Source organism: Lithobates pipiens, unplaced genomic scaffold (assembly GCF_037356315.1).
Source record: "Lithobates pipiens isolate NorthernLeopardFrog02 unplaced genomic scaffold, aLitPip1_a1.2 Scaffold_27, whole genome shotgun sequence".
Taxonomy (NCBI): domain Eukaryota; kingdom Metazoa; phylum Chordata; class Amphibia; order Anura; family Ranidae; genus Lithobates; species Lithobates pipiens.
In genome coordinates this window covers 208,347,819-208,360,468 of record NW_027507788.1, presented here as the reverse complement: position 1 = coordinate 208,360,468, position 12,650 = coordinate 208,347,819, and the positions used below count along the sequence as shown (strand labels likewise).

Here is a 12,650-nt window from a genome sequence, read left to right as displayed (position 1 = left end):
CAGGCCCTCCATTATTTTGCACAGGTGATTTGATCAGTTTCACTGCCTTCGTAATTACCACAGCTGTTTCATCTGAGGGGAATCCTGAAAACATGACCTGTTGGAGCGCCTTGAGGACTGGAGTTGAGAAACACTGGGCTAGGCCACTCCATGATCTTAACGTGCTTCTTCTTGAGCCACTCCTTTATTGCTTGGCCGTATGTTTTGGGCCATTGGCATGCTGGAAGACCCATCCACCACCCATCTTCAGTGTTCTGGCTGAGGGAAGAAACTTCTTACCCAGGATGTTACAATACATGGTCCCGTCCATTGGCCCCTCAATGCGGCAAAGTCAGTCTATACCATTGATGGTGAACCTTGGCACCCCAGATGTTTTGGAACTACATTTCCCATGATTCTCATGCACTCTGCAGTGTAGATGAGCATCATGGGAAATGTAGTTCCAAAACATCTGGAGTGCCAAGGTTCGCCATCACTGGTCTATACCTTCAACAGAGAAACAGCCCCAAAAGCATTATGTTTCCACCTCTGTGCTTAACTGTATGGATGGCGTTCTTCGGGTCATAGTCAGCATTTTTTTTCCTCCAAACATGGTGAGTGGAGTTAATGCTTAATGCAAAGAGCTCAATTTTGGTTTCATCTGACCAAATGTTTATTGGCAAACTTCAGGCAAGCTTGTACATGTGCCTTCTGGAGGAGGGGGACCTTGCGTGTGCTGCAGGATTTCAATCCATGGCGGCGTATTGTGTTGCCAATGGTTTGTTTGGTGACTGTGGTCCCAACTCCCATGAGATCCTTCACAAGCTCCTCCCGTGTAGTTCTGGGCTGATTCCTCACTTTTATCATCCATACCCCATGAGTTGAAATCTTGCATGGAGCTCCAGACCGAGGGCGATTGAATATTCGCAAATGGAAGAAATACAAAATAACATTCTAACTGTTGTCTCCTTCTAACCAAGCTTCTTGATGATGGTCTGGTAGCTCATTCCAGCCTTGTGCAGGTCTACAATCTTGTCCCTGACATTCTTTAATTCAATCTTATTTTATGGAGCAAGGAAAAGTGTACAGTACACAAATATGTCATGCAATAACACATATAAAGAGATAAACATCATTTTAATACAGGTACCATAATGTCTCATGGTATCGGGAATTTGTTAGCTTCAATTAAGTTAGTTTGATATACAAGCCTGTGTAGCTATATCGTCTATCATGACTTAAGGGTCGGTGATCCCCACTATCCGCTCAACAAGTGGTGCCCACTTATAACAAATATGCTAGGGCTTTTTTTGTTGTGCTAAGCGTGATTTCTCTTATGCTCTATACACACGATCGCACATTCTGAGAACAAAATCCATGTTTTTTTTCCCGATGGATGTTGGCTCAAACTTGTCTTGCATACACACGGTCACACAAATCTTATCGGAAATTCCGATCGCCAAGAATGCGGTGACTTACAATCGAGCTGAGAAAAATGACATTCAATAGCCAGTGTGGCTCTTCTGCTTGATTCCGAGCATGCGTGGAACTTTGTGCGTCGGAATTGTGTACACACTAGAGCTGCAACTAACGATTAATTTGTCTGTCGACTAATCTATCGAATAGTCAACGACTATCCGATTATTTTATTTTTTATGAATCTAGTGTTTTTTTTTTGGATTAGCTAATTAATCCTTTGGATAACCTTGAGAGTATTGTATTGCAGAGTATTGTATTGGCTGGCAGAGTATTGTATTGGCTGGCAGAGTATTGTATTGGCTGGCAGAGTATTGTATTGGCTGGCAGAGTATTGTATTGGCTGGCAGAGTATTGTATTGCAGAGTATTGGCTGGCAGAGTATTGGCTGGCAGAGTATTGGCTGGCAGAGTATTGGCTGGGTATGGAGGGATGGGCTGCTTCCATCCGACCTCTCCCCTCCACTGCACAGATTAGTACAGAGAGGGGAGAGAGAAACCGGCGTCATGTCATGGCGCCAGTTTGTTTACAAGTGATCGCTCCGTCGGAGCAATCACATTATAAACGCCTGGGTGTAGAAAGATGGCCACCGCTTCGGAGCTAGGCTGAAGCTGTGGACTCTCCTAAGGCCGAGACCGCAGAGCGCTCTGTGGATCGCGGCATGTGCCAATCCGAGCGGGGTGACCCGTCCGGATCATGGATCTGTGACGATCCGTTGCACCCCTAGGGACGGCGGCACGGAGGGGGAGAAGAGAGGGGGACGGCGGCACAGAGAGGGAGAAGAGAGGGGGACGGCGGCACGGAGAGGGAGAAGAGAGGGGGACGGCGGCACGGAGGACAGCGGTAGATTTCTAAGCACTGTGACGCATCGACGCCCTGCACGCACATCAACGTATTTTTGTAGTCTACGTAATCAATTACGTTGACTCGTCGTGGCAGCTCTAGTACACACGATCAGATTTTCCAATAACGGATTTTATTGTCGGAAGATTCGAGATCCAGATCTCAAATTTTGTTTGTTGGAAATTCCGACGGAAAATGTCAGATGGAGCCTACACACGGTCGGAATTTCTGACAAGAAACTCACATCGAACATTTGTGGTCAGAAAATTCTATCGTGTGTACAGGGCATTGGGGTGAAACTCTGTGTGTCACAATTTCCATCTGATGAGACTAGAGAATATGGTTTGGTGGTCTGTGGTCTGTTAGCACTGTAACATAGAGAGTGAAGAGGGGGAATAAAGATAAGGATAGAGGGGTCAAGGCAGTATGGTAGGTAGATCGTAAGGAGGAGACATTCCACTTAGGTTAGACAGTTGCGTTGGTGGAGTCCTCTGCAGCCCAAGGAATAAATTCAGAGGAATATCGAAACATAGACCACAAGGTCCAGGTCTTGGAGAATTGCTCCTCTTTGCCCGTTTCCTGTGACAACATTCATTCCAAGCTATTGATTCGGTACACTTCAATTGCCCAATTCCCCAGGGAAGGCATGTTAGACGACTTCCAGTGTCTGGGCAGAACTGTTCTAATTGCTGCCAGAAAGTGACGCAGAACATCTTTTTTGACCGATTTGAACGGTCCAGGGAGCATAGATGGCTCCGGACATTCTTTGACAGCTTGCCCACGATGGTGAGGTTTGAATGGAACAAAGAAGTTCTGCGGACAGGTGTCTTATACACATAACGAGTTGTCGTTAGGAGCACATGAGCACCTACTCTAGTTAGTCTGTGGGAGCCAGAATTATTGTAGGTAGGTAGGTAGGGGATCAAATACTTATTTTACTCACTGAACTGCAACTCCATTTATAACATTTGTGTTTTTTGGGGGATTTTTGGTTGATATTCTCTCTCGATCATTTAAAATACACTTATGATAACAATTATAGACCCTTCATTTCTTTGTAAGTGGGCAAATACTTACAAAATCTGCAATGGATCAAATCATTATTTTCCCCACTGTGGAAAAAGAGGAGTCCAGAGAAAAGAGAGACTAGGGGAGCACAGAAGAAAGAAGGAATTCCCAGAATGAAGAAAAAGAGCTCCAATCCATGACCAGAGTAATCTGAAGTAGAGGGATGATTTGCTCTCGGCCATTCAATCTCTTACAGCAATGCTATAAAAGGCACACAATAGACATCAGGGGGCGCCCTCCACCAAGCATGTGCGGCTTGCAGAACAGCACTATTGTTCCCACTCATCGCATAGCTCACTTCAATACTTTTTGTGTGTGTCCGGTCAACTGTGTGAAGTCTAGAGGTGGTCCGCCCTGGGAGGACCAAGTCCCTCGCTCGGTGCTGCCAGCCACCGTCTACGGTCACCATGCTGCTCTTGCTGCTTCAGTCCCTCGCCCTCACCCTCATGGTGTGTGTGATAGTTACCAACTGGTTAGTGGTCAAAAGCACAGAGCTGGTCCAGGGGCTCATCCGTAAAATCTATCGCTAATACGAACTTCACAGCCATGACGACCACCTGCTTACGAAGCCCCATCTCTCCAGCCAATCACATAGGATCTTCTGTCTATCGTAGCAAGAGATCGCAGGATATAGAGATTGCAGGATATAGAGATCGCAGGACACAAAGATCGCAGGTTGTTCCTTTTTTAATAACAGCAGCTGAGGCCAAACATTAGGTTTCCAACTCAAGTCTTAGAGTGCTACTTTTCTCATTGGAGTACTACTTTTACAGTCGGATTGAACAGAAAAATTGCCAGCGTGCTGGAAGATAAAAAACAACCAAAGCCATTGATTGTCCTCTTCACGCAACACTTTTTGAAAGTTATTTGTCAGATATGAAAAGTGACGCTTAAAGCCAAAACCTTGGAATATCGGTTTCTTTTATGAGACAAGGACCTTGTTTTACACCTAGGCCTATATAAAAAAAAGTTTGATTTTGAAAAGTTCTGGAGGGGGGGGGGGGGGGGACCAAAAAACAAAACCGATTGTCGATGAAGAGCCCAAGGAACAACCAAAAATCTCAGCAACACCACAGTCTGCTAAATTCCCCTTCTAGGACATTTGACTGACTTCAGGTAAGTACAACTCTATATCCACGTCAGCTCTAATGCCGCGTACACACGATCGGAATTCTCGTCGGAAAAAGCTCTGATGGTTTTCCCGACGGAATTCCGCTCAAACTGTCTTGCCTACACACGGTCACACCAAATTCCGACTGCCAAGAACACAGTGACGTACAACACGGGACTAGAAAAAGGAAGTTCAATAGCCAGTAGCCAATAGCTTCCGTCTCGTAGTTGAATCTGAGAATGCGCTATTTTTGGCATGTCGGAATTGCATACGCGCGATCGGAATTTCCCGTCTGGAAAATTGAGAACATTCTATCAATTTTTTTGCTGGTGGGAATTCGGACAGCTAAATTCTGATGGAGCATACACGTGGTCGCATTTTCCGATGAAGCGCTCTCAATGGTCTTCTTCTAGCCGGAATTCCGATCGTGTGTATGCGGCATAAGCCTTTCCTGGCACTTTTTGTTCACAAATAAAAAAAATCAGCATTTTCTGCTAGAAAAAAAAATAATACTTAGAACCCCCCCCATACATTATACACAATATATATATATATATATATATATATATATATATATATATATATATATATATATATATTTTTTTTTTTTTTTTTTTTTTTTTTTTATTTATATTTTTAGCAGAGACCCTAGAGAATAAAATGTTGATCATTGAAATGTATGTCAAATGGTATTTGTGCAGAAAATTTTTTTTTTAATAAAATACACTTTAATGAATCTTGAAACAAATAACACAATATATAACCCACATTTTTTAATAAAATATAAATGATGTTGTTACGCCAAGCCAGTAGAAAAGTAACTTGTCACAAACTGCGCACGCTCGTGGAATGGGGAGAAACTACAATACCTTCTTACTTTACGATCACTTTATCTGAATGCATTCTGATAAAAAGCCTTCTCTGTGTAGCAACCCACCCCCCCAATACTTACCTGAGCCCCTTTCTCAATCCAACGATGTTGCAGGAGAGACTCGTATGCCCGGGGACTCTCCCTCCTCACTGGCTGAGGGGGCAGTGCTGTGCCATTGGTTCCCACTGCTGCCAAAGTCAGTGAGCCAATGAGGAGAGATGGAGGCGGGGGCGGGGCCACGACTCCGTGTCTGAATGGACACACAGAGCTGCGGCTCAGGAGCCCCCCAATAGTAAGGCGCTGGCTGTGGGGGGCATTCGAAAGGAGGGAGGGGCCAGGAGTGCCAAAGAGGGACCAGAGAAAAGGAGGAACCGGGCTGCTCTGTGCAAAACCATTACACAGAGCAGGTAAGTACAAATAGGTTTGTTATTTTTACCAAAAAAAAAAAAAAACACAAGACTTTCAATATCAGGTTACCTGTTTACAGAGGAGGTCTAATACTAGAATGCTCTTGCTCTAACATTCGCAACGATACCTCACATGTGTGGTGCGAACATCGTTCACTTCTGCACACAAGCATGGAGGGAGGGATGGGGGGCGCTTTCAATTTTTCTTATTTAAATTTTATTTTTACACTGTCCCTTTTACATTTTTTTTTAAATAACTTTTATTCCTATTACAAGGAATGCACACCTCCCAACATTTTGAAATGGAAATGAGGGACGCCTACTAGCAAACTTATGTAGGCATAGGACACGCCCCCTGCCACACCCCCTTAAAGGAGAATAAAAAATTAAAGAAAGTTAATTAAATCCACAAGAGCTTTATTTTACCATTACTATTCCTGTATATTAGCGCTGGGAAACACTTTTTGAAAGATAAAAAGTGCATTTTATATACAACTATGAGGACCAAAATGAGGGACAAATGAGGGGGAAAGAGGGATAGAGGGACATTGCTCCAAATAAAGGACAGTCCCTCCAAATCAGGGACAGTTGGGAGCTATGGGAATGTAAACATAAATATAAATAGAATAAATGTAAATATAAATGGAATGTAAATAGAAATAAAGGATGACAGGTCCTATAATCTCTCCTCTACCTATGAAAGCAGAAGATCGAAAATAAAATAAATTAGATCTTCTGCTTTAAGGTGCATTAAGGTGAAAAAACACAAACCTTTACAACCCCTTTAATGCATAGAATATATGAAGGTGAAAACCTTGAGGGTTTACAACCCCTTTAACTCTTTCCTGTGTGGACCAGAAGTTTAGGGAAGCAGCGCTGAGAGAACAGGAGCCAGCAGCATTGAAAGTTGCAAACTGCAAGCATTGGGGTAAAAACCATCAGCTAATAGATTAAGCACACTAGGATGAAGGGACTGGATTTGGCAAAAAGAGAAAACAATTACATCGCCACTTAATTAGGTAGGTACACCAGTTCAATTGCTTGGTAACACAATCAGCCAATCACATGGCAGGAGCTCAATTGCATAGCAAGTGGTCCCCGCTATCTCCTGGGACCCGTGTGTTTCCCAGTAGACAGCGGGGGGCTGCGTGAAGGAGCGTGACTCCCGCGGGAGACTATTCCCGGAAGTGGGTTCAGATACCTGTATTATACAGGTATCTGCACCCCCCTCCCCCCGAAAGGTGCCAATTGTGGCACCAGGAGGGGGGGGGGGGATCAAATGAGCAGAAGTTCCACTTTTTGGTGGAACTCCGCTTTAAGGTGGACTTATCCTTTAAAAGTCCGCCCTATACATAACTTTTTTGAAGCCGATCCGTCCCAATCCCACACGGCTTCGCTGTGGAGGCGGGTTCAGAGGACACAGCTGACAACGGAAGCCCCATAGTAACTCTATGGGCAATGTCACTTCCCATTCATTTCACAACCGTTGTCGGTTGTGTCCTCTGCAGAGCTTCCGCCGCTGGAGACCGGACCACAGCTGCTTCATAAAAGTTTTGTATAGCGACTTCTTCTTTACAGGGTAGTGTTATGCCGCGTACACACGACCGGACTTTCCGGCAAGAAAAGGTCCCAAAGTCTTCCCGAAGGAGTTCCAATGGACTTCCCACGGACTTGCCCACACACGATGACACCAAAGTCCGTTTGTTTTTCGAAACGCGATGACGTACGACGGGACTAAACAAGGAAGTTCAATAGCCAGTAGCCAATAGCTGCCCTTGCGTCATATTTGGTCCGTCGGACCAGCACACAGACGAGCGGTTTTCCCGATAGAAATTGATTCCGTCGGAAAGATTTGAAACGTTCTATTTCTAGGTCCATTGGAATTTTTGAAGAAAACAGTCAGATGAAGCCCCACACACAATCGTAATATCCGACGGAACGATTCCGTCTGATCTTTTCTGCCGAAAAAGTCAGTTTGTGTGTACGGGGCATTAGATCGTGGATGTCTGTAGACGTAGGGATTTCAGTGTTAGGGTGGACTTATCCTTTAACAGTCTATTACAATAAGATGCTTTTCTCGGGTTTGAACACAGAGTGGTGTAGGGATTCCCCTTTAATAAAGCCTGCAGAGGGGAGTGTGTAGGGCGGGCGGTGATCTATTATTGATAGGTAGGTATTGGGTGACACGGGTCGGGAAGGTTCTTTGCAGTAGACGGAGAGAATGATCCACTACCTTCTGGCTCACTCATCTTATCATCTCAGTCGATGGCTCCCCCGTACCCACCGGAACAGGCTGTGAGCACCCTCCCCATGTACCCATCACCCCTCACCCACCTGTGCCCATGTGCCATCACTAATGATTGCCTTCTCTTGTCCGTCTTCCAGGCTGGGGACCATTGCAGTGGCCAGTGTGGCACTTACAGCCCCTCAGGTGTACGTACTTCTAAGGTCAGTATGGCCGTGCCGGCATTTCTCTAAAGCTTTCATGTCTAGGTGGAACACAAGCCAAGTCATGTTCCTCAAGTGGCACATATCCCTGACGCGTGGGGGGGGGGGGGTATAGGGGACAGGGCAGTAGACACCAGGGCAGCACAGTGGTGTAGGGGTGGCACAGTGGTGTAGTGGTTAGCACTCTCACCTAGCAGTAAGAAGGGTCGCTGGTTCAAATCCCAACCACGACACTTCCTGCCTGGAGTTTGCATGTTCTCCCTGCGTGGGTTTCCTCTGGGTGCTCCGGTTTCCTCCCACAATCCAAAGACATGCAGGTAGGTTAATTGGCTTCTGTCCAAAATTGGCTCTAGTATATGAATGGGGACCTTGGATTGTGAGCTCCTTGAGGGTAGGGACCGATGTGAGTGTGCAATGTACAGGGATAGGGACAATTGTAGACACTCATTCAGGTTGAACTGGATGGACTGGTGTCTTTATTCAACCTTACTAACTATGAAACTATGAAACCAGCACTTGTGGAGCCATTAGGGCAGGAGAGTTTGAAGGCTTGAGGAACAGAGCTGTAGATGTTAATGTTCTATCACCAAGCTGCCCAGAGTTTAACCACGTCTGTTTTGTCATCAACATGCCCAGTCCATAATGCACATAAATATATTATTGTTCCTTAACCCCTTGGAGCCGGCGCATGCGGACCCTTTAAGGGCTTTAGACTCCCGGGAGGTGGGACGGGGCTTATGGTCATGTGACTGCCGTGATTGTCTGTCACATGATCAGAAAGCTCCTGATCGCAAGCAACGAATGGCAGCTTTCAGTTAGCCGCCGGTAACTGTGCCGGGAGCAGGCAGGGTGCACGCTCTCTGCACAGCCCTTTTGGCGCTATTGCACGCAAATATGCTGCCACTCGACGCCAAGGCCTGCCCGCATATTTGTGTATGCAAAGAAGTTAAAGTAGTTTTAAACCCTCACATATACCCAGTGAAGTGACTGGCCTCGGGTGATACACAGAGATGAAACAAATCCTCCTATAGAATTTGTACCTGTTTATCTGCAAATATTCTGTTCTCTACATCTGTTTAAAGTGCTGAGTTATAAAGCTTGTCTGAGCGGTCAGAAAAAAGGGGGAGAGCTGGTTACACTACGCAGAGCTCAGTGAGGAGAGCTCTGAGAGCGGAGGGGAGTGGAGCGGAGGGGAGAGGAGTGGAGAGGAGTGGAGCGGAGGGGAGAGGAGTGGAGCGGAGGGGAGAGGAGTGGAGCGGAGCGGAGGGGAGAGGAGTGGAGCGGAGGGGAGAGGAGTGGAACGGAGGGGAGAGGAGTGGAACTGGGGGGAGGAGTGGAACGGAGGGGAAGGGAGTGGAACGGAGGGGAAGGGAGTGGAACGGAGAGGAGAGGAGAGGAGTGGAACGGAGGGGAGAGGAGTGGAGAGGAGTGGAACGGAGGGGAGAGGAGTGGAGAGGAGAGGAACGGAGGGGAGGGGAAGGGAGTGGAGAGGAGTGGAACGGAGGGGAGAGGAGTGGAATGGAGGGGAGAGGAACGGAGGGGAAGGGAGTGGAACGGAGAGGAGAGGAGAGGAGTGGAATGGAGGGGAGAGGAGAGGAGTGGAACGGAGGGGAGAGGAGTGGAACGGAGGGGAGAGGAACGGAGGGGAGAGGAGAGGAGTGGAACGGAGGGGAGAGGAGAGGAGAGGAGTGGAACGGAGGGGAGGGGAAGGGAGTGGAGAGGAGTGGAACGGAGGGGAGAGGAGTGGAACGGAGGGGAGAGGAGTGGAACGGAGGGGAAGGGAGTGGAGAGGAGGGGAAGGGAGGGGAAGGGAGTGGAGAGGAGTGGGGAGGAGTTGAACGGAGGGGAGAGGAGTGGAACAGAGGGGAGAGGAGTGGCACGGAGGGGAAGGGAGTTGAGAGGAGTGGAACGGAGGGGAAGGGAGTTGAGAGGAGTGGAGAGGAGGGGAAGGGAGTGGAGAGGAGGGGAAGGGAGTGGAGAGGAGGGGAAGGGAGTGGAACGGAGGGGAAGGGAGTGGAACGGAGGGGAAGGGAGTGGAACGGAGGGGAAGGGAGTGGAACGGAGGGGAAGGGAGTGGAGAGGAGTGGAACGGAGGGGAAGGGAGTGGAGAGGAGTGGAACGGAGGGGGAAGGGAGTGGAGAGGAGTGGAACGGAGGGGGAAGGGAGTGGAGAGGAGTGGAACGGAGGGGAAGGGAGTGGAGAGGAGTGGAACGGAGGGGAAGGGAGTGGAGAGGAGTGGAAGGGAGTGGAGAGGAGTGGAACGGAGGGGAAGGGAGTGGAGAGGAGTGGAAGGGAGTGGAGAGGAGTGGAACGGAGGGGAAGGGAGTGGAGAGGAGTGGAACGGAGGGGAAGGGATTGGAGAGGAGTGGAACGGAGGGGAAGGGATTGGAGAGGAGTGGAACGGAGGGGAAGGGATTGGAGAGGAGTGGAACGGAGGGGAAGGGATTGGAGAGGAGTGGAACGGAGGGGAAGGGATTGGAGAGGAGTGGAACGGAGGGGAAGGGATTGGAGAGAAGTGGAACTGAGGGGAAGGGATTGGAGAGGAGTGGAACGGAGGGGAAGGGAGTTGAGAGGAGTGGAGAGGAGGGGAAGGGAGTGGAGAGGAGGGGAAGGGAGTGGAGAGGAGGGGAAGGGAATGGAGAGGAGGGGAAGGGAGTGGAACGGAGGGGAAGGGAGTGGAGAGGAGTGGAATGGAGGGGAAGGGAGTGGAGAGGAGTGGAACGGAGGGGAAGGGAGTGGAGAGGAGTGGAACGGAGGGGAAGGGAGTGGAGAGGAGTGGAACGGAGGGGAAGGGAGTGGAGAGGAGTGGAACGGAGGGGAAGGGAGTGGAGAGGAGTGGAGAGGAGTGGAACGGAGGGGAAGGGAGTGGAGAGGAGTGGAACGGAGGGGAAGGGAGTGGAGAGGAGTGGAACGGAGGGGAAGGGAGTGGAGAGGAGTGGAACGGAGGGGAAGGGAGTGGAGAGGAGTGGAACGGAGGGGAAGGGAGTGGAGAGGAGTGGAACGGAGGGGAAGGGATTGGAGAGGAGTGGAACGGAGGGGAAGGGATTGGAGAGGAGTGGAACGGAGGGGAAGGGATTGGAGAGGAGTGGAACGGAGGGGAAGGGATTGGAGAGGAGTGGAACGGAGGGGAAGGGAGTGGAACGGAGGGGAAGGGAGTGGAGAGGAGTGGAACAAAGGGGAAGGGAGTGGAGAGGAGTGGAACAAAGGGGAAGGGAGTGGAGAGGAGTGGAACAGAGGGGAAGGGAGTGGAGAGGAGTGGAACGGAGGGGAAGGGAGTGGAGAGGAGTGGAACGGAGGGGAAGGGAGTGGAGAGGAGTGGAACTGAGGGGAACGGAGGGGAAGGGAAGGGAGTGGAACGGTGGGGAGAGGAATGGAGGGGGAGCTGACAAACCCCCTCTTCCTTCACACAGAAACAGAGCTGAGGCTGTCAATCAGCTGGAGGTTCCTCCCCTGTCACCTTTTTTCTCTTGGTGTCAGGAAAATACCTGAGAGCAGTTTAGTAAGTAAGCTCCATTTTACACATCAGCAGAGCTTCCCCACAGATCTGGAGCAACTGCACATTATATTGTCTTTAGTAAATCAGCCTCTGTGCTCTGGATTGAGACACACTACAGAAGGATATGCTTTGTTCATATTTCATGCCCCATTCATGACCAGGCCATTTTTTTGCGATACGGCGCTGCAATACTTTAACTGACAATCGCGCCATCATGCAATGCTATAACCAAATACAATTTATGTCTTCCCCCCCCCCCCCCCCCCACAAATAGAATTCTCTTTTGGTGGCATTTGATCACCTCGGTTTTTATTTTTTGCATTATAAATAAAGAAAAAAAAAAAAAAAAAAGACAATTTTGAAAAAAAAAAAAAAAAAAAAACACAATATTTTTTGCTTTCTGCTATAAAACATATCCAATAAAGAAAAAAAAAACTCAAAAATAATCTAATTTCTGCTACATGTTTTTGGCAAACAAAATCCCAATAAGCGTATATAGATTGCTTTTGCGCTAAAGATATAGCGTCTACAAACTATGGGATATTTATTTAGTATATATAGTAATGGCGGCGATCAGCAACCTTTAGCGGGACTGCGATATTGCAGCGGATAGTTGGACACTGACACTTTTTCTGAGGACCAGTGACACCAATACAGCGATCAGTGGTAAAAATATGCACTGTCACTGTACTAATGACATTGACCAGGAAGGGGCTATCAAAGGGTTAAACGTGTGATTGGTGTAGTAGCGGTGTAGTAGCTGTGTCTACTTCACTGATCTCCATCTTCCAGGGACATCGGCCAGGTATGGTATATACATTGTTATATTGGACCAAGCTGGAACTATGCAACTATGTATAAAATCCCAATATCAGGAAATCTTCTTTAACCACGTCCCGCCAAAGACGTCATATGATGTCCTTGACTTTCAGTGGGAATATCTAAATGATG

General features: G+C 48.0%; 1 protein-coding gene and 1 long non-coding RNA gene across 3 annotated transcripts in view; one reads left to right on the top strand and one right to left on the bottom strand.

The window, feature by feature from the left end:
- Positions 1 to 12,650, bottom strand: part of LOC143934497 (nicotinamide/nicotinic acid mononucleotide adenylyltransferase 1-like) — a 72,006-nt gene that overhangs the window by 40,405 nt on the left and 18,951 nt on the right. The window lies entirely within an intron of this gene.
- The window catches only part of LOC143934500 (uncharacterized), a 95,451-nt gene that overhangs the window by 77,726 nt on the left and 5,075 nt on the right, over positions 1 to 12,650 (top strand). Inside the window, exon 3 of the long non-coding RNA XR_013263280.1 lies at positions 8,141 to 8,203. This is a non-coding gene — a long non-coding RNA (uncharacterized LOC143934500). The remainder of the gene's footprint in view (positions 1 to 8,140; positions 8,204 to 12,650) is intronic.